Source organism: Lycium barbarum, chromosome 5, assembly GCF_019175385.1.
Source record: "Lycium barbarum isolate Lr01 chromosome 5, ASM1917538v2, whole genome shotgun sequence".
Lineage (NCBI taxonomy): Eukaryota > Viridiplantae > Streptophyta > Magnoliopsida > Solanales > Solanaceae > Lycium > Lycium barbarum.
The window spans coordinates 37,258,731-37,281,237 of NC_083341.1; positions in this window are offsets into that span (position 1 = coordinate 37,258,731).

The following is a 22,507-nucleotide window of genomic DNA, read 5'->3' on the forward strand; positions in this document are numbered from 1 at the left end:
GGCAACAACACATTTATATCATCATGAATAACGATGCCCATATAAATATACACAAGCCAACGAGGCTATCAAAATAATATACAAAATATGAGCCGACAAGGCTACAAGACATCTAACCATACACAACCGTCTATGAGCCTCTAAAAAGAGTATGTAACATCATATAGGCGGGACATGACCCCTCCATGCTCATATGTATGTACACAAAAGAATAATACCCAAAAGCTGTAGCTCCGGATGAAATGGAGCTCCTCTATGTAGTCCCTGAAAAGAAATCTATGGATCAAGCCTGTCTCCCTGTCCACCTGCGGGCTTGACGCATCGTCCACAAATAAAAGGATGTCAGTGCGAATAATGTACTGAGTATGTAAAGCATAATCAACATCATAGTGGAAGCATAAGAGACAACATAAGAAATAGCATGAGATATAGCATAAGATGAGAGAATTAGGAGGTAATAGTGTCATTGGTACCTCTAGTGGCCTTCATTATATCTACTTACTTGTCTTCATAGGGACCTTCCATTTCTAATGCTTACTCATGTACATACATACATATACATATTCGTATCCGTACTTATACATACTCGTATCCATATCATACCCGACCATGAAGGTTCGGTGTTTCACATACCCGGCCATGACAAGGCTCGATGATTATACATACCTGGCCCTACCAAGGCTCAGTGTTATCCGTACCCAACTGCAGTGGTGTGTGCGCGATAGGTATCATACCTGGACATATAAGCTCGGTGTTACGTAATAGTCATACATACTTAGACACGTATACATAAGAGCCCATAAGTCTCATAATCATAGCATCATCGTTTTCGTTACGTCTATCCTTGGAGGATCAACTATCATATAAGGGAGGCAATGGAATCATGAAAGTATCGAGGATCACGAGCTTTAGTAACTTTAGAGATAGAATTATTTGGAGGACATTATGGAACTCATGAAAGGGTATAAACCAAAGGAACCATGCCTTAATGAAAGAAGGTTTAGCCTTACATACCTCTTTTTCTTCTTAACTATTTAACGTTTATCGGCGAATCTTGAACAATCTACATTAGAAGGATTCATACCATAGTTAAGCTTTAATGACACTCTTAAATTCAAGCTAGAACAATTCATGATCTAATAGAAATTGGGCACCATTTCCCCTATTTTGTCAACTTCCACCATATTACAAAACAACTCCTAAACATCCATAATAACATCTACAATATCACAATCAAGTAATCATATTACATTAACCCTTCAATATTCACTCTCACATTCAACTCATACTAGTAACTTCATACCAACTTTTGCACATTTTCATACAACGCTTCCTCATCACCATTATTACCTTCCATAACAAGATTGTATCCATATCATACAAAGAATCATGGCTCAAGTCAGCTTAATACTCACAACCTCATAAAAGCTAAATTTAGACTCCATTGTCTACCTCCTTCTTCTACCCAAGTTTTGCTACAACTAAGCATTCTCAATAACATGAAAAAAGCATGAAAACTAGCCTTTTTATCCCATAGGAACAAGATTTGGAGCAACTATCAACTTGTGCAAAAACCCTAGCTACAATGCCCAAGTATTTCTTGAAATCTACCAACCCTAGGAAGCCTTCTAACACATGAACACTTGATTCTTGCTATTTGATCTTTGTAATCTCTTGGGTTTGAGTGAAATATGTTGGGAAAAAGGTTTTGGAGCTTTGGAGAGCTTGGAAGAAATGTGGGAAATGAAAATAAAGTGGGGGTCGGTCTTGTATATAAAAAGAAAATTTGAACCGACCCTATTTTATGGCCAATTATATTGGCCGTATAATTTATATGGTGCGTATAATCAGACCGTATAATCTCCCCAGGTTGCACCCTACTCTGGAACAAATCTACGGACCATTATACGGGCCGTATAATTTATACGGTCCGTACAAATGGCCGTACAATTGGGAATTTTCTGAATTCCATTCTCGTCAACTCGTTTGACTTCCAATCCTCGTGGAACCTTCTTGGAACTTATGTAACACTTCATTAACCATACAATAGGCCCTATAGCAGCCCCTCAAGATAATCATAAATTAATATTAGCTCAATTATAGTGGAAACCTTCCAAACACGACTTACGCTTCACTTCCTTCAACATACTAAACTTCACATAGTCGTATGACTTGAAATCAGATAGTATGCAACTTAAGCTATCTAATACTTCCCTTAATCTCATAAGGAATTCATAATCATCCTAAGCTCACACTATCCTATCCACAAGGCCACACATCCAAAATTTCTGAGCTGTAACACATGGCCGGGTATGATATCTATTGCGAGCACACCACTGCAGTTAGGTACGGAAATCACCGAGCCTTGTTATGGCCGGGTATGGATGACACCGAACCTACATGGTCGGGTATAGTGTCATTACATGTATATGTATATGTATATGTATGAAATATCTCATTTAGAGAAAGGTTAAGTATGTAAGATAGACATCCTAAGAGGTATTATGAGGTATAAATTTGTTACACCTCAGAATTTTGGGTTGCCGAGTGGTGAATGGACTAACGTAAGTTAAGGTGTATACGATGTCCCTACAAGTAAGAAGGGATACTTAATGATTCTAATTAACATTTCCAAGAAGTTAGAGGCAAGGGAGAAAAGTTCGTCAAATGAAACTCCACTGCAGTTCTGCGAAAGGGGGGTTCGACGGTTGTTCTTTATACCGTCAGACGGGTCGAAGCTTCATCGATTGTGCCATAGAATTCATTTAGCACAAAGACCATTCGACGGAGCAGATCGACGCTCTGTCGATCAATTCGACGGACCGTCCTTCTCACCGTAGAATGAAAGGAAACGAAAGGTTGCTCACTGGAAATTTAACGATTTTGACGATCAGATCGACGCTCCGTCAATTCGATTGACGCTTCGTCGATCGTACCATATATATCGGTCGGGACAGATTTCAAGATTTTATATAAGGACACTTCGCTCATTTTAATACATTTCATTTCCACTTCTCCACACACCAAGAGGCCTCTAGAACTTTCTCCATTATTCATCTACAAGAAACCAAGGGAAATCCATGATCAAATACATCAAAACCATGAAATAAAGTGTATGAAACCTAACAAAAGTTCATCTACACCAAGAAAACTCAAGGGAAGCGAGTTAGGGTTTTGGTGCAAGAAGATAAATTCCACTCAAGGGTTTTTCATCCATCATCTAAGGTGAGTTTTATGATCATTCTTGGTTGTTTAAGGTGTTGAAAGTTAAAAGCACTTGGATTGTAGAAAGATATAGGAAATGGGTTATAAATGAGTGAATAGTGTCATTGTTGAGTAGTAGCTTGGGGTGAATTATGAATATTGGTATGATGTGATTGTAAGTATGTTGTGAACGACATTTAGAACATGGAATAAGTATTATATGTGAGAAAATACAATAATGAATTATGACCATGATTATGGAGAAGGTGGAGTGGAATGGCGAAACGCGGATAATGTAGATGAATGATGATTATTGCCTATGATATTGTAATGTTGTTTTGGTTGTTTGGGAGTTGAAATATGATATGGAGAAAGTAGTAGAAACAAAGGAAATGCTGCCCAATTTTTCCTAGAAATAGTAACACGTTCTTATAGTCGATTAACTAATGTTGATGGGAATTCTCTTGAAGGTAGAAACGTGGGCATCGAAGGAGAACAAGCAAGCGATAGATTAGTTAAACGTAAAAGGTATGTGAGGCTAGTCCTTTGTTTCTATGGCATGAATCCTATGACATGATTTTTCCTTCTTCTCCATGAATCTCCTACATCCCGGACAACTAAGAGTCTATGTTCATGAATAGCTATATGAGATAAGAGATATGTTACGAGCCCAATAATGTTGATGATGAGCTTGAGTCTAAAGATTCTAGAGTTCATGATATGATGTTCCTATAAGTTAATGATGTTGTTTATTGTATACACTCACCTTATATACTATTTCCTTCAAGGTGAGGAAGAATACTTATAAATTTTCCATAATCGAATCGGGGGTTCACGACCTTATGTCACCTCGATAAAGTATAGCTATCTTTGAGTTACTATGCATGGATTATGATGATTACATGATTGATGATATTACACCGCGCCTATATGGCCGGGCAGCACCGCTAAGGCGGGCGGCTTATAGATGATTACACCGTGTCTATATGGCACGGGCAGCACCACTGGTTGGCGACATAGATGGTACCCCGGACGCGGGAGGCCTGGACGCAGGCTAATGATTATCACACCTATCCGATATGGACGGGCAACTTATACATTTATGCATATATGATATGATGATGATTATGAAAGTAAGCCAACATGCATTATTTCTTTCATGATTCACAGTCAGATACATATTGCTCCTCATGTGATGCCTCCTCATTTCATTGATGCTTCATTATTGTTTATGCCTTACATACTCAGTACAATGTTCGTACTGACGTCCGTTTTCTCTGGACGCTGTGTTCATGCCCACAGGTAGACAGGGAGGTGATTTTGATCTAGATTCGGAGGTGCTATTAGCTAATTTGAAGAGCACTCCATTTTTCGGAGGTGCCATTGATTATTCTTTTGGTATATATGTATATGTATGTTGTCGGCACGACGGGGTCCTGTCCCGTCCATTTGTCTAGTACTCTAGTAGAGGCTCGTAGATGCGCAGTGTGGGTAGTATGGTCTCACAACTTCCTCATTGTATATATGTGTATGTATGTTATTTTGATAGCTGAAAGGATCATGTATATAAGTAAATATGTTTCAAATGATAATAATTACCATGGTTATGGGCATAAGATGCATGAATGAGAGCAGATGAGTAGTAGAACGAGTGGTGCTCGGTGGTTAGCTCCAGGTACCCGTCACGGCCCCTAGTCGGGTCGTGATAAAAGTGGTATCAGAGCAGTTCAGTCCTAGGAAGTGTCTACGAGCCGTGTCTAGTAGAGTGTTGCTTATGGTGTGTTGCGCGCCACGCTAATAAACAAGAGGCTACAGGGCATTTAGGAAAAATGACCATCTTTCATCTTAAGAGATCGTGCGATAGAGCTGTATTATAAGATTATCCCCTCCCTAATTGTGCGTTATAATTTCAGCAAAGCTGATGAAAGGAAAAACTATGACAACCTAGAAGGGCAAGATGGTGGTGGAAGAAGGTCTTCAACGAGAGCCGTCTATAGATGTGGCGGAGGGCGAACCCCAGTATAAGGCCCCACCTCGATTTTCCCATACTTCGCCCACTTTTGAGGATCAGAGGCGAGCCCCAGCTTTAGCTCCAGCACCCCCCGTTCCTCCACCAGATGCCTCGAGCCAAGAGATGAGACAGACTATTCTTTTACTGACTCAATTGGTAGCCGCTCAAGCTCAGTGGCAGGATGTGGGCCACGATAACAGGGGTTGGAGAACGAGAGTTAATTCTTCAGGGTTTGATCATGAGTTTAGGGGTGCTCCGAGGCAATAATTCTCTAGGCACTCAGTTCGTTCAACAAGTGGTGCTCTTCCGCAATTTCCTAGGCCCAGATTTGATGGACCTACTTATTCTAGGTCACCCCAGAGTCTCAGAGTTTCCAGTTCTCGGATTCGGAGTGGTTCTAGTCAGACGAGATCATTGATACCACGATGTACTCAGTGTCGCAAGTTACATTGGGGCCCATGCCGCTTGGGCTCGGATGTTTGTTATACCTATGCTCGGCCAGGCCATCTTATGCGCGACTGCCCATGGAGGCGTGGCAGAGATAAGGTTCGACCTATGGGGTTAGTAGCTGGTCCTTCATCATTGGTACGCCCTCCAAGGCCGAGGCCACAGATGTTAGTAGGTGGTGATAGAGACCATAGAGGAACGCTCAGTCCAAGTGGATCCCAACATCATATCCATGCGTTAGCTGAGCGACAGGATCTTGAGTCTTCCCCTGATATTGTTCCAGGTATATTGTCAGTATCCTTTTATGATATGTACGCATCGATTGATTCAGTTCCTACGCCGTCATATATTACTTCTGATGTTATTGACTGTGTTGGAGTAAAAGTCTGTGCCAATCAAGCAAATCGAGATGTCTACGCTCGTTAGTGATCTAGTGATAGCCAGAATCGTGATTTACGAGTAAGTCGATTGATAGTGAGTGAATATAAATAATATGTGTATGTATATAGATACTGGAATTTTAGACCGAGTGTGTAGGCACAACTTATGAGACAAGCCCTGTTATTTATATCCTTTAATGGTAAGTGATCTTGTGTTGCTGAGTTGCGTATTATGTGTGTCCCGATATATGTCCTATTGAGACATCAGACGTGTTTTCTGGGCTATGTGCAGGTTTGGGATTGTTATGCTTACAAGAGAAACTCTGCCAAAATTTTCCTAGAATCTAAAGGAGATAAGATATAAGCTTGTAATATGTCCTAACGAGGGAAGATGTTGTGCAAAAAGTAATGGCAGGACGAGATTAAGCTAGGAATATCATTGACAACTACAAGAGATGAGTAACAGTAATTATGAGATCAACATTCATATGGTAAAGAGAAATGCTGGAGTAAATTTAGAGACTGGTAGTACTAAAGCATGACATAGAAGAGAAAAGGGTAACTCCAATAGAGTGTGATACTGAAGTATGGATTGGTTGGATAAGTACAAGTAAAATACGACAGGTCTATTATCAAAATAAAGTAACAGCATCACGGAGACAGAGGTACGAATACGAAGGGTTATAACGAATATGAATACATTGGTAAATTAACTTATGTGGTAAATGTAATAGGGCTGACTGGAAAGAGTAACAGGTTGAGTATGCTTACTTCGCAAGGTTTATTCTACCTTACGAGCAGGCCTGCGAACGAGGTAAAGAAGTGGCACTCTATAGCGTTGATTATGATAAAGATATAATGAGAGTGTGGCAAGAACCATAATACAAAGTATAGCGAGGAAAAGACTAAAGATGTAACATGTTCTATATGAATAAAGAGTGGACGCAAGTGTGAAACCAACAAGCGAGCCATGGGGCTGCAGATGAGAAAACTTATAAGACTTTGTTAAGGGAGAGTCCAGCATAGAGGTTTCTTAATGACAGAAATGATAGCAAGAAAAAAGGGGGAAGTCAACTTGAAAAAGAAATCAGAGAAAAGTGATATGGCAAAGTAGTAGTTCGTTTTTGTATAATCAAAAGTATGGGTGATATTTTTAGCTAGATGTAAAAGGTCAAGACTACAGAAAGATGAATAACGAAAGGATTAACACAATGAGGATGAGGGGGAATGATCAGAATGAACGGAATAAGTTTTGGAAGCAAAGAATGGATTGTACGAAGGTAGTATATTGTAAAGGACAAAGCGGCACTCAGTTAAGAATAGGGTTCCTCGTGCGAAGGATAAAGGGTTGATTATAAAACGGGAGGAAATAAGATAAATTGAGAAGGAAGAAATGTAAAGGAATAAGAATGGGAATAGGAAGAGAAGGAAATGCGCCGCAAAGTACGCGCACTTACGAAGTAGTCGTGTTATGATTAAAGGAAGATGTATCTCCTACGAATATCCTATACCAAGTTAGAACCAGTAAAGTATATGAAGTAATAAATTGAAAAGAAAGAGATGATCATGAGTTATAAGTTTATCGTACGACGATAAAGCGGTAGATTAAAGCTATCAGCAACGACAAATACAATACGATTATGATTTGTTTTGAAATCAATGTTGAGTGCAACACAAGAGTAAAAGAGCATGAGGTTTAGGCCCTGGAAGACAAAGATGACGTTACAAGTGAACTTTGAGCACCGAAGAAGAGGGCAAGTAACATCACATGGATGGTATGGGTAACTAGGTATACTACTATGATCAATATCCCTATGGGGTAAAAGTTGTTAATTGGAGCGGATTTAGACATTGACTCATAACTACCAGATGAGCTAAGAAAAATATATCCTTGTTCAGATTGCTATATCGGTTGTATTATTTGGTTACAAGACTGCAAGGTGAGTATGTTAAGACTTCATACATGAATTATTGTAGCTAGAGATTATGGGAAACGGTACGAATAAGATGTAGTATAGTGAGGGGAATATGAATTCAAGATTTGAAGGCGAGGCAACGGATTTGAGAATGATACAAGTAAAAACCCTAAAAGGGGGGAAGCGAATAAAGAGGATACAAGTGTGAAGATTGAAATGATGGACCCTAAGATGTGACAGATATAGACTCTAAAACAAAGAGTGAGAGTTATGCAGAGATGAATCTAATGACTAGTAAATTAACGGACATAAATTGAGCAGGCATCTGAGACTGTACGGGAAACCATTCGCGAAGGCCTTGAACCACGTGACATTGGGAGAAAATAACTCAAGAGGCATTGTAAAGGATGGCGGTGTTATATTAGAATAAAGGAAGGAAGAGAGCATGACGAGATAAGTTACTACAGATAGACAAAATACTTTTGGTATGAATGACACCGAACCTTCATGGTCGGGCATTCTATGTAAATGATATGTATATGAATATAGCCATGGATACGATATATAAATGAGTACGATTATGAATACAGATGCAGATATGGATACATATATGTGTATAGATGTGTATGTACACGAATCACGCAAGTACGATTATGTAAGTCGCAAGTAATTATACGTCACCAAGGAAACCAAGTGGATACTGAAAAAGAGGAGTAAGAGGAAAAACAAGGATAATGTAGTCATGATGCTCCGGGTCAGTTGAAGGAAAACATATGGTAAATTGAGTTGAAATGTTGAGTTGGGATTATCGTTAGGGGAAAATAGGACAATTACTTGTAATGTGACATAAGTACATGCTATACGCTCGCTACAGTAGCCCTGGGGTGTGACAACTTACGAATGCAATAAGATCACTGAATGAAGGGGAAGCTTAGTCCCCTATACATTAGGTCTTATGAGGTGGTGCGCCAATAGGCAGGGTGGCTTATGAATTAGATCTACCTCCTGATTTGGAGTCAGTTCACCCAGTTTTACATGTCTCGATGCTTCGTAGATATGTTGGAAATCCTACTAGGATCATGCCAGTAAATGATGTTCAAGTGACAGAAAAGTTGGTCTATGAAAGGGTACCCATTGCCACATTAGATAGGCAAGTACGGAGACTTCAGAATAAAGAAGTGGCCTCAGTTAAGTTCTTATGGCAGAATAACAACCGAGAAGAATGACTCGGGAAGCGGAAGAAAATATAAAATCCAAGCGTTCGCATTTGTTTCAGCCCCGGAAGACATTCGAGACGAAACATTAATATTATGAGGTATGTATGCTCTCTTTTCATGCTTTGGGTCGTGTGTGGCCATAAATATATTGATGTTGTATTATGGCCCTATGAGGCAATGTTATTATGGGCTGTTGTGACAGGATGGTAGTGCCATATTACAAGGGAAACTCTGGCGAAATTTTCATAGAATTCCCGAGTGTTTAACATTCGAGGACGAATGTTCCAAAAGGGGGGGAGAATGTTACACCTCAGAATTTTGGGTTGCTGAGCGGTGAATGGACTAACGTAAGTTAAGGTGTATACGATGTCCCTACAAGTAAGAAGGGATACTTAGCGATTCTAATTAAGATTCAAAAGAAGTTAGAGGCAAGGGAGAAAGGTTCGTCAAATGAAACTCCACTGCAGTTCTACGAAAGGGGGGTTCGACGGTCGTTCTTTGTACCGTCGGACGGGTCGACGCTTTGTCGATTGCGCCATAGAATTCATTTAGCACAAAGAACATTCGACGGAGCAGATCGACACTCCCTCGATCAGTTCGATGGACCGTCCTTCTCACCGTAGAATGAAAGGAAACGAAAGGTTGCTCACTAGAAATTTAACGATTTCGACGATCAGATCGACGCTCCGTCGATTCGATCGACGCTTCATCGATCATACCGTATATCTCGGTCAGGACAGATTTCAAGATTTTATATAAGGACCCTTCGCTCATTTTAATTCATTTCATTTCCACTTCTCCACACACCAAGAGGCCTCTAGAACTTTCTCCATTATTCATCCACAAGAAACCAAGGGAAATCCATGATCAACTACATCAAAACCATGAAATAAAGTGTATGAAACCTAACAAAAGTTCATCTACACCAAGAAAACTCAAGGGAAGTGAGTTAGGGTTTTGGTGCAAGAAGAGAAGTTCCACTCAAGGGTTTTTCATCCATCATCTAAGGTGAGTGTTGTGATCATTCTTGGTTGTTTAAGGTGTTGAAATTTAAAAGCACTTTGATTATAGAAAGATATAGGAAATGGGTCATAAATGAGTGAATAGTGTCATTGTTGAGTAGTAGCTTGGGGTGAATTATAAATATTGGTATGTTGTGATTGTAAGTATGTTGTGAACGACATTTGGAACATGGAATAAATATTATATGTGAGAAAATGCAATAATGAATTATGACCATGATTATGGAGAAAGTGGAGTGGAATGGCGAAATACGGATAATGTAGATGAATGATGATTATTGCCTATGATATTGTAAATGTTGTTATGGTTGTTTGGGAGTTGAAATATGATATGGAGAAAGTAGTAGAAACAAAGGAAATGCTGCCCAATTTTTCCTAGAAATAGTAACACGTTCTTATAGTCGATTAACTAATGTTGATGCGAATTCTCTTGAAGGTAGAAATGTGGGCATCGAAGGAGAACAAACAAGCGATAGATTAGTTAAACGTAAAAGGTATGTGAGGCTAGTCCTTTGTTTCTATGGCATGAATCCTATGACATGATTTTTCCTTCTTCTCCATGAATCTCCTACATCCCGGACAACTAAGAGTCTATGTTCATGAATAGCTATATGAGATAAGAGATATGTTACGAGCCCAATAATGTTGATGATGAGCTTGAGTCTAAAGATTATAGAGTTCATGATATGATGTTCCTATAAGTTAATGATGTTGTTTATTGTATACACTCATCTTATATACTATTTCCTTCAAGGTGAGGCAGAATACTTATAAATGTTCCATAATGGATTCGGGGGTTCATGACCTTATGTCACCTCGATAAAGTATAGCTATCTTTGAGTTACTATGCATGCATTATGATGATTACATGATTGATGATATTACACCGCGCCTATATGGCCGGGCAGCACCGCTAAGGCGGGCGGCTTATAGATAATTACACCGTGTCTATATGGCACGGGCAGCACCACTAGTGGGCGGCATAGATGGTACCCCGGACGCGGGAGGCCTGGACGCAGGGTAATGATTATCACACCTATCCGATATGGATGGGCAGCTTATACATTTATGCATATATGATATGATGATGATTATGAAAGTAAGCTAGCATGCATTATTTCTTTCATGATTCACAGTCAGATACAGATTGCTCCTCATTTGATGCCTCCTCATTTCATTGATGCTTCATTATTGTTTATGCCTTACATACTCAGTGCAATGTTCATACTGACGTCCGTTTTCTCTGGACGCTGTGTTCATGCCCACAGGTAGACAGGGAGGTGATTTTGATCTAGATTCGGAGGTGCTATTAGCTGATTTGAAGAGCACTCTATTTTCCGGAGGTGCCATTGATTATTCTTTTGGTATATATGTATATGTATGTTGTGGGCACGACGGGGTCCTGTCCCGTCCATATGTCCAGTACTCTAGTAGAGGCTCGTAGATGCGCAATGTGGGTAGTATGGTCTCACAACTTCCTCATTGTATATATATGTATGTATGTTATTTTTATAGCCGAAAGGTTCATGTATATAAAGTAAATATGTTTCAAATGATAATAATTACCATGGTTATGGGCATAAGATGCATGAATGAGAGCAGATGAGTAGTAGAACGAGTGGTGCTCGGTGGTTAGCCCCGGGTACCCGTCACGGCCCCTAGTCGGGTCGTTACAAAATTGCTCTCTTATTCTTGTGTTATCTTCATGATTTCACCATGTTGTTATTCACACCTTACATGCTCAGTACATTGTTCGTACTAACATCCTTTCTTTGGACACTGCGTTTATGCCCACTGGTAGATAGACCAAACCCCTAGGCAGCTTCATCAGTTATTGCATAGAAGTGCTCCATTTGATCTGGAGCTGCAGTTTAGTTGGTACTATTCCTTTGTGCACATATTTGAGCATCGTGGGGTCCTGTCCCATCTTTATGATATTACATACTCCATGTAGAGGCTTGTAGACTGATGTACATAACCTTATCTGGATATCCCATAACCTTATCGGTTTATATTTTTTATATCATTTTGGGTAGCCTTGTTGGCTTGTATATATAGGCATAGTTAATGATTTTTATATAGATGTGCCCATATTCGATGGAATTGGTGTCTTTTCGTTTTGTGGTGATTAGGAGTTAGCCATGTGGCTCACCTAGATATGATTATGAGAGTATGGTAAGAGGTGCTCGGTAGATTAGCTCCGGGTGCCCGTCATGGCCCTCTGGTTGGGTCGTGACAGCTGTTCTCCAAATCCCCAATGATCATGCAAGCAATGGTGACTGACATTTCATCTATAGAGGAGATGCTAGCAAACTTGACAAAGGTAATCGATGGTTTGGCCAAGCATGTGCAAAATTAAGATTCTCGGATTGAAAAGTTGATGGACAAGATGGATGGCTTAATGGAAGGAGAATCCAGCCATGCACCTTGGAAGTGTCTTATGAACTAGAAGGGTGAAATTTGGAATCTAAAGGTCTCAACATGAAATTAAAGCTCTAGGTGATCAACACCCATCACTATGAAGCTAAAATAACCAACAATTTACTTAAATTTGGATTCTAAGCAAAACCCCCAAATTTGGGTATAAACTCTAACTTCCAATTCCACAAATAAGCCACTAATTAGAAAGAAATTATGATATAAAAGATTCTAATCATCAATCCCATGCTTAAAGAAGCTAACCCAACTAATAAATCAAGATTACAAAGCCTAGAAGAAGAACTCATAAAAACTCTCTTTTAAGCTTCAAGTTCTTAAAGAAACTAGCATATTTATAGATTTCCTATGATGATTAACGGAATATGGAATGGTAATGAAGTTGGAAGAACTTACCACAATGATTCTCCCCTAAGAAATGCCCAAAGATTCTCCCAAAAGCTCTATTTTCGGAGTGGGTAATGAATGAAAGACTTAGGGCCTTTAAATAAGAAATCTGGTCTGTCGGCCACTTCCGCGGATAGGCCAGTGCTTTAGCGCTACCGCTTCAGCAGTTAGGCCAGCGGTTTGGCCAGTGCTTTCATGCTACCGCTTCAGCAGTTCGACCATGCTTTTCCGCGCCAAAACTGTCACCAGACACCAGAAAATTCTGGTGTCTTCCCAAACCTGAAATCGACCCCTGGAACCATCCCGGAACCTTCCAGACACAAACCAAATTTGCAGATATACATAAAAATGCGTTACGAGCGCACTCATGGCCTCGAAATTCCCATCAGAGGTCCCGTTGACCGAGTCAACACCTGATACCTCAAAATAAACCTTCCAACCCACGTCCCAAAATGCACCCGAGTGTATTGGGAACTGAACCAAATATGCACACAGGTACTAAATGATCATCCGAACCTCTCGAAATTGACAGATTTTCGATAAAGGTTCGCTTACCCAAAAGTTAACCCTTTTTCGCTTTAAGCCCAAATTTCCCAAAAAATCACCCAGATCATAGCTAAACACCTGGGGAAGCGTGTCAACGATCGACACGGGTCAAATATGAGCTAAACAAGCTCGAGGAAGGGTCAAAAGCATCAAAAAAGCTGTAACAACCAAACATGTCGTTACATCAGATACCAATTAAATAATCGCTCGCCTTCGAACGATAAGGAAGAGAAGGGGGAAATATACCTAAGCCCGCAACAACTAGGATATCTCGAACACATATTGGGCTCCTCCTACTATGAAGGATTCTCATCGCTCAGAACTGAATCCCAATGAATAATATAGGAACCATCAGAATAATACTTCTTCAACATAGAATCATGGATGATCGGATGAACACCTGACCAGCCTGGTGAAAAAACTAACTCATAAAACAGAGGATCAATACAACGGATAGTGTCAACAGGCTAATACACCTCGGGATCACTTGTCTTACTTCCCACATTGCATGACACCCTTATTGGGTGTAACATTCAAAAAAATCTGATCGCTCACTTTACCAGTCACAACTTTCCAAACTTAGCTCAAGCTCCAATCCTCATATCTCCGTATTCGAATTCCCTCGCAACTGATCCTCTAACGAATTGCTTTTGATAGAATCCTCTGATTTAATACAACCGCAACTCTGAACGCGATCAATAGGCCCCACAGACACTTTCCCAACAAACTCAATCCTCTGAATCATGGTCACAAACCATAGCCCATTCTGAATCGATAAAATACTCTAATTTCGCTAGCTCTTTCTCCCACATCTTCTAAGGCTGTTACTTGCACCGCGATTTCTTAACGACAAATGAACACACACCACAAGCCCAAAACCATAACTTACTCTTGCCAGAAATGAATCCTTGATTCACCTGAGATCTCTACACAATTCCATCACAACTGATCTTACTGACAGTCAACTTGGCTAGTTCCAAGTCTTCTTAAACCATCAAATCACAATACAGGAACCATACCACTGAATATCCCGCCGAGCAAGTCTGTTGGAACCCAACTGATCACTATAAAGGCCTTTCGGGCAATAGTTCCTCCTCAAATATGTACTAAGCTCATTATAAACCATTATTCTATCCAAGTAACTGTTCTCAGAAAATATCATTAAATCAACTAGGAAACCCTAACAAAGCTTGGTACATCTGTCATACCTCAAATCTAAGCCGAAACGCATCGAATTTCAAATATCTTCCTGGAAATATAACCATAGAACATTAAGCTTAACTCGAACCATGCTGACCCTGAATGAATGCACAACTCTCGAATATCACCAATAGTCGTTTGAACTGGCTCCGAATACACGAAACCAATCACAGTCCTATCGTACCTCAATGGTGGTCAATTCTAATATTTTCCTAAAGCATAACAAATCATGTCTATCACTTTCGACTCCACAAGTTGAGTCCTGTTATACCCCGTAAGAGTCCGTGCTATTTTAATTAAGACAAGAAAGAATGAGTTAAGAAAGTTCAAGGAAAGTTAATCGAGTTAGTAAGAATATCGTTATATATATATGGTTGCCTTAAGTATCCCGAGGTGACATCGTAACCTAAAGGATTTGAAATCGCGTTATGAGCATATATGAGTATGTATATGTATGTATAAGAGGTTACATGAGGGTCGGAAGAGGATTAGAAGTTAAACGAAGCTGAACGAAATGAATCCAAACAACTTCAGAAAATATCTCGGACCAGATTTTTAGCCCATATTGTTGGAGGCATATCTCCTAGTATATGAGGAGTTTTAAGGTGTTTAAAAATTCTAAAATGAAGTTCATCGAGTATCGTTTCTAACGCAACAAACCGCTCGTCAAAACGATATCTGGATAAGCAGATATGGACGATGCAAGTTGGGCTGGCGGGGCAGAAAATTGTGACCCGATCCAAACATTCACATTTCGGCCCATGAGGCCCATTAACGTCAAGTATATAAGGAAAAATTATTTGAGGGCTTTTCATTTAACATAAAATCTTCCAAGAACATTAGAGAGAGGGAGAGAGAGAAAACTTCAAGGCTAAGAAGGTCATTTTGATCAAAATCCGAGCCCCGAATCCCGAAGCTCATGAAGAGAAAAGCATTGTACGTTGAGTTGCCTTCAATTTGAGCTAAATATTGGTCTTGGGGAATGTAATTTTCGTGTTTGAGCTGCTTCTAAGGTATTTATAAGATTCATTTTATGTTATTAAAGTGTTTATTTAGAGTTTTAACGAATTAGAACGGAGAAAACAACATTATAAACTCGTTTGTTGTTTTGTTGAGATTTATGGATTAGGGGCTGTTTTAATTGAAATTGATGGACTGATTTGAATTAATATTTTGGTTGTTGTAATCATAGATTATGTGATGAGAATGAAGGAATTTGAAGGTTAGAGTTGGAGTTAAAAATTGCTGTGGGTTGTTGTAAGGATTATAGAGATACTAATGTGGTTTAGTTGCATATGAATAAATGATGTGGTGTTGTGTGGCTGCTGTTGTATTTCTCAGAAATTTGCTGAAAAGATTGCATGGAATAAGGTATAAGAAGTGCATACGGGCTGCTTGATGTATTGCAAGTGTTCGTTAGAATTTCGGGCATCGTTATGTTATAGTTGGGGGCTGTTTTGATATGTTGTTGTTCTTGTTGAAATAAAAGAATTGAAGATATGGTTGTGTCCATATGTTATTGTTGGTATTTCTGTGTCAACAGGAGAGCAATTGGAAAATCGGATAGGCGAGTTTATAGGGGAAATGCTGCCGAAATTTCGGTAGGCAATTATGTGATTAAGCTTAGATTCTTGAAAAGCTTGAAATTGACAATTGGTAAACATGACCATTTGTAGATTCTGGACGAAATTGGAATTGAAGCCAAGCGAGCATAAGGCGCAATCGAGGTATGTAAAGCCTTCCCCTTTGTTCTTTGGCATGTCCTAGGTGTGCTAGGTGGAGATTTTAGCCTTGGGGGCAATTCTGCTCATCGGAAACCGAGATTGATTTCTTGGTACTATTCATTCAATTCAATTGAACTTCAAAAGGTGCTTTTGTTGAAAAAAAGTGGTTAAACCTCCATAACTTTCACAAATGTAATCCAATCACTCCGAAACTTTCCTGGATGACTCCGTAGAGTCTAATGGGCGTGATTCATGTCCGCCACCCAGACTTGACCCGAGGTGGGCCCGTTACCCCCGGCGCCCCTCCTATGGTTTTGTTTGTCTCACTTCGGTGCGACAAGTCTAGGGAGTTATGGCTATTGTCCCGACTACTAAACGGGAGATATTTTATCTATCCTGAGACGGATTTTAATTATTATTGAACCAACTGCGGGGACAGAAACCCTGATATGTGCTGTATGGCTTTAGCCAATGTACTCTTGTCCGGAGTTCGCAGGTAACTCCTGGTTATTATGATGTTTACTATACGATAGGTGTTATGACCACCTTCATGAGCGTTATAAAATGTTTTTGACATCTAAAACGTTTTGAAAACCTTACCCTGATAATTTGGATAAACTACTTATCTTCTGTATTTTCTGATTTACGATTTTGGCATACCTGAATCTTGTGTGATGCATGATCCTGGCACGTGTGATTTATGTTTGGGAAGTAGTGATTTGGTATCCTGTATGGTTGTTTTCTGTTTCACCGAGTCCCGGGCCGGTTATGTGAATATGCGAATATGTAATATTGGCCGCTGGACCCTCGACCGCGGCGTGTCTGACATTGACAGCTAGACCCTTGATCGCGTCATGCCGGACGTGTGGCATTGACTGCTGGACCCTTGACCGCGTCTGCCGCACTTGTGATTGTGCCTGACATAGACCGCTGGACCCTTGATCGCGGTATGTCAAATGTGTGATTGTGACCGCTGGACCCTCGACCGCGGTATGTGTGATTGTAACCGCTGGACTTTTGGTCGCGGTATGTGTGATTATAACCGCTGGACCCTTGGCCGCGGTACGTGTGATAGTGACCGCTGGGTACTTGGCCGCGGTATGCGTGGTAGCGACCGCTGGACTTATGGCCGCGGAAATTGTGCGTTGATTCTTTTATATGTGTGAAACAAAAATGTTTTTCAAAAGAAAGTAAAGCATTTTGACATTCTAACTGCCGTATTTGCCTGCTGGAACCTCTTGGGTATGACTTGTGCACTAGAGGCGACCCTGTGGCGACCTGTTTATTCGTGCACACCCCAGTGCACTGTCCATTGCGCCCCTCACTAAAGGGCCGAAACCTGAGGTAAATGTATACTACCTGTGCTTGTGTAAGTTTATGATTCTGCATGCATGGTTCTGCCTGTTACATTTCTGGACAGCGGATTCGGAGAATGATTCTGTTGGTGTTGCTTCTGCATGATTGAGCCGGACTATGCTTCAGTCGGCTATAGTTCTACACCCCTAGCTTCGGTTGCGGGTATGTCAGTCGCACTCTGTGCCCCGATCCGCACGATGATCCTGCCAGTTAGGCTTTGTACCTCTGTTTCATATCACGATTCAGACGGCTACACCCCGTGCTTATGATATATATCGTGGTCCTGTCCACACACTCTGTATTTCCGTTTCGGACTCTGATCCGATACTACCTATTCTAGTTCTATACTTCTGGCTCGGTTTTGTTGATATTGTTATATTTCCGCTTTACATACTCGGTACATTTCCGTACTGACCCCCTGTTCTTCGGGGGCTGCGTTTCATGCCGCGCAGGTACTCCCAGTTGAGTTGAGGACAGATGGAAGATGTTCCAGTGCAGATGGCAAGCTCCATTTGTTCCCGGAGTGTTGCCGAGTCAGATTCTGTATGTTATGCTTTTGGGATCTTACTAGAGACTTTGCAGACAGTGTCGTGGGTATTGGTTGTCGGTCTGTGTACGTAATGAATTTTGTATGATCACAAATTTGTTCGGCTTGAAAGCCACGAGAAAGAATATTTCTGAAAGAAAAGTTTTGCTATATACTTTATTATTTGTTTTAAAGAAAAAAAAAGAGTTGGCGTGATTTTATGTGCAGCGAGAGTCTGAGGGTTCGCTCGGCCCTAAGTAAGGGTCGGGTGCCCATCACACCCCAGCGAGGTCGGGGTGTGACAAGTCCTATCCAAGTTATCAACTTAGTACCGAAGAGCTATGCCTTATGATTTCAATCTTAATGTTTCTCAACCTTTTCCCGCTACGCAAATCCGATACAACCCAAACTATTCGACGCAAAACCTGAAGTCTCATATCGTAATTATATAACCATAAAACCTCTCATAGTATCACCTTGATATGCTCATAAATTCTCCAAAAGTATCCAGTCTTACACTGCTGCTCTAAATGTCACGCAATTACCCCCAAGCCTTTAATACCCAAAAGCGCTTACCCAAACTGTCAAGTCAATATTACTTGCAACATAAAATATTACCACGAGTAGGGTTTCTGTCACACCCCGATCTTACTAGGGTGTGATGGGTACCCGACCCCATACTCGGAGCCGAGCGAACCCGCTGACTCTTGTTACACACACAGTCTCTTTGAACTCTTAAACCACATATAATGAAAGACATAGTAAAGCTTTCAAGATCTTTCCTTTCATCGTACTCAATTCAAATAAATTCCATTGTCACATGAAACTTGTAACATGAAAGACAATAACCCATCGGCTGGTGGAGCCGCTTACAGGGCCGACATACTATACGTACGACTCTGTCTGCAAAGTCTCTAACTTCGAACAAGACATCATAGCATAGTACTCTGACCCGACAACACTCCAGAGCAAATGGAGCTTGCAAACTCCGCTAGAACATCTTCTATAATAGCTTCTACTCATCTGGGTGTACCTGCGCGGCATGAAACGCAGCCCCCGAAGAAAAGGGGGTCAGTACGAATAATGTACTGAGTATGTAAGGCATTGTTATATCCCGTAAATTTAAAACGTCGGATTATTTGTAAGCTGAGGTGGGGCCCACACGTTAAGATTTTTTTTGGAACATGTGACAAGTCATATGAATCACATATGTGAAGTTAAACACAACTCAAGAAGGACCCTTGGGACAAATCAAAGTGGAAGTCCTCCAAACGAATATTTTTAAGAAAACGTTTTCGAGTGATCTGACTTTTAGGGGCAAAAAACGGTATTATAAGTTTGGAATTTGGAACAATACCAAGAAATACAAGTTGTAGATAATTGAATTAGCTTTCCAACCATAGGTCGTGGGTTCCCAGGTGACATTGGTACAAGGAGATATGGACGTTTTAAGGTCGAAAGGTCAGTGGGCTAGGCCCAACTCGGGATCAACCGAGTTGGCCCAAAAAAAATCAAAAAAAAAAAAAATAAGGCCCAAATTTGTGAGGGATGGCCGGCCAACATGGCCCAAGCCCATGATTTTATTAATTATCCATGTGATAATTAATATAAAGGATCAATTAATGAGTCATATCTCATTTAGAAACTTCAAGAACACTTGAGAAAAAGGAAAGAAGGAGAAATATCCAAGGCCATTTCGGCCAAGTGCAAAAATTGACAAGAAAATTGACAAAAATTTCTTCAAAAATTATTTTCTACCAATTAAAGGATTCCTAGCAAGGTGGAGTGGTCTTTGGAGCAAGAAAAATTCATATTCTAGCAAGTTGCAAGACTTAGCTAAGTGAAAGATCAAGGAAGAAGGTAAGAACTTATTCTTTACATGTTATGGATATTTTTGCATGTTGTAGTGTGCAAAAGTGCGTGAAATTCATGAATAGCAAGAATATAGTTGTGTGGCGGTGAGTTGTATATCACATGTATAGCCGTGTATATTTGGTGAATCATGAATGCACGGTGAGCAAGTTTTATTTAGTATGTTGGTTGTTGTGTTGTGGATTTTATATTGCAAACAAAAGCCTAATGAGCTTAGTGAAGTATTAGTAGTTGGAGGCTTGTCTTGGAAGATTATGTAAATTGAATATTATGTTCTTACATGTATGGAAGATAATGATATTAGTATGGTGTTGTTGGAATATATATTATAAGGTTGTTATTGTTTTCATTGGAGTTGGAGGGTTTTGAAAGAAGTAGTAAATTGATTAAGTTGTTATAATGTATCTTGGATTGAATATGGAAATTGTTAGTGTGGTTGAGTTATGTTAATAGTTTGGCCGGGTTTGAATTCCCGGGTTGTTGTTGATTGAAAACTTGCTAGGTAAATGTTGAGGATGGTGTATTTACAGAGGAAATGCTGCCGAAATTTCGGTAGCCAAGTGTTTCCTTAAGATTCTAACTCTAAGTACCCTAATGAAAGTTTGGGTAAATGTGACCAAATCGCAGATTTTGGCGGATTTGCAGCTTGAATTCGGAATAGCAAAAGAAGCGGAAAGAGGTATGTAAGGCTTCACCCTTCCTTCTATGGCATGTCTTAGCTGTAATAAGTTGGGTACGAGCCTCGGGGGCAACCCTATCCCCCGGAATCCGCACCTAAAGTTTCCTCTTTTTCCTTCAGTAGAATTGAACTAGAGAGTGTGCAAATGTTGAAAGGACCTCCTAAACCCCTAGAACTTGTATAAATGGGACCCGATTACCCTAATACCCTTACAAGTAACGCCATGACATGTAACTTATGTAAATAGTATACGCTACCTCATCCGGCCCGAGGTGGGCCCGTTACTCTCGAATTTTCCTTATAGTCTTGTCGGACTTACTAGAAGTTGAATCCAAGGGAATCCTTTGATCCCGATTTCGTTACCAAATGATAAGTACTATAACTACTCTAACGAGGAGACTTCCATGATGATAATGATAACAATGATGCTAGACGAGGGGATATGCCTATGATAAGTACTACCGGAACGATTCTATGACTAAGATTCCTAAGCTAAGTATTCTATGTGAATATGAAAGTGATAAACTAATTTTTGAATCTTATTTATATTCCTTAGCTATGACATTATTTTCTAAGGGTTTCAAAGCCTATGAACTGACATCTATGATGCCCCCGATTTCATTCTACTTTTACTTTAATATTATTCTCCGTTGATAGTCTCACCTTAAAATACTCGTCCCTTCAAGGCGAGACGAAGCGATCACGAGTATTACATAGTGTAATCGGAGGTCACCGACCTTACGTCACTCCGATGGCTACATGATTTTTCTTTGGGCTCCCTCGCATGCTTATATGAATATGTATATAAAACAGGTATATGTATATAAGATATGAATATGTATATAAAACATGTATATGTATACAAGCTATGTATATGAATATAACGACATGTATATGTATATAAGATATGTATATGACCCTGGAATGGGGGGAAGGGATATATGGGGGAATGGGAAGGGAAACATGTTTCATTGCCACCTGATCAGCTGGCTTATCATCCCGGACGCGGGGTGCCCGGACGCGGGATATATGGGTGAGCCGGTGTATATCGGCGCTATGTGGGTGAGCCGACATTGCTCGGCGCTATGATATGACCTACCATGTCATGACCAGACATGCTATGATACGATATGCTATGACATGCTATGTTACGATATGATACGCTATGCTATGATAAGATATGCTATGGCAAGCTATTCTATGACATGATATGCTATGATATGACAAGCCATGCTATGATATGACAAGCTATGCTATGATATGACAAGCTATGCTATGATATGATAAGCTATGCTATGATATGACAATCTATGCTATGACGTGATACACTATGACACGCTATGCTATGACATGGACATGATATAACACGATACGACATGCTGTAATAAGATATGATATTACATGATACAATACGCTATAATAAGACATGATAGGACACGACCTAATATACCACGATAAGATATGGTAGGGCACGATAGAAAATGATACGGTAAGATATGACATAATATAAGTTCTATTTTCTACGTTCATGGAAGAGAATCGTTTTTTTAAGGAAAAGACAAACCATGCATGATAGCCGCCCAA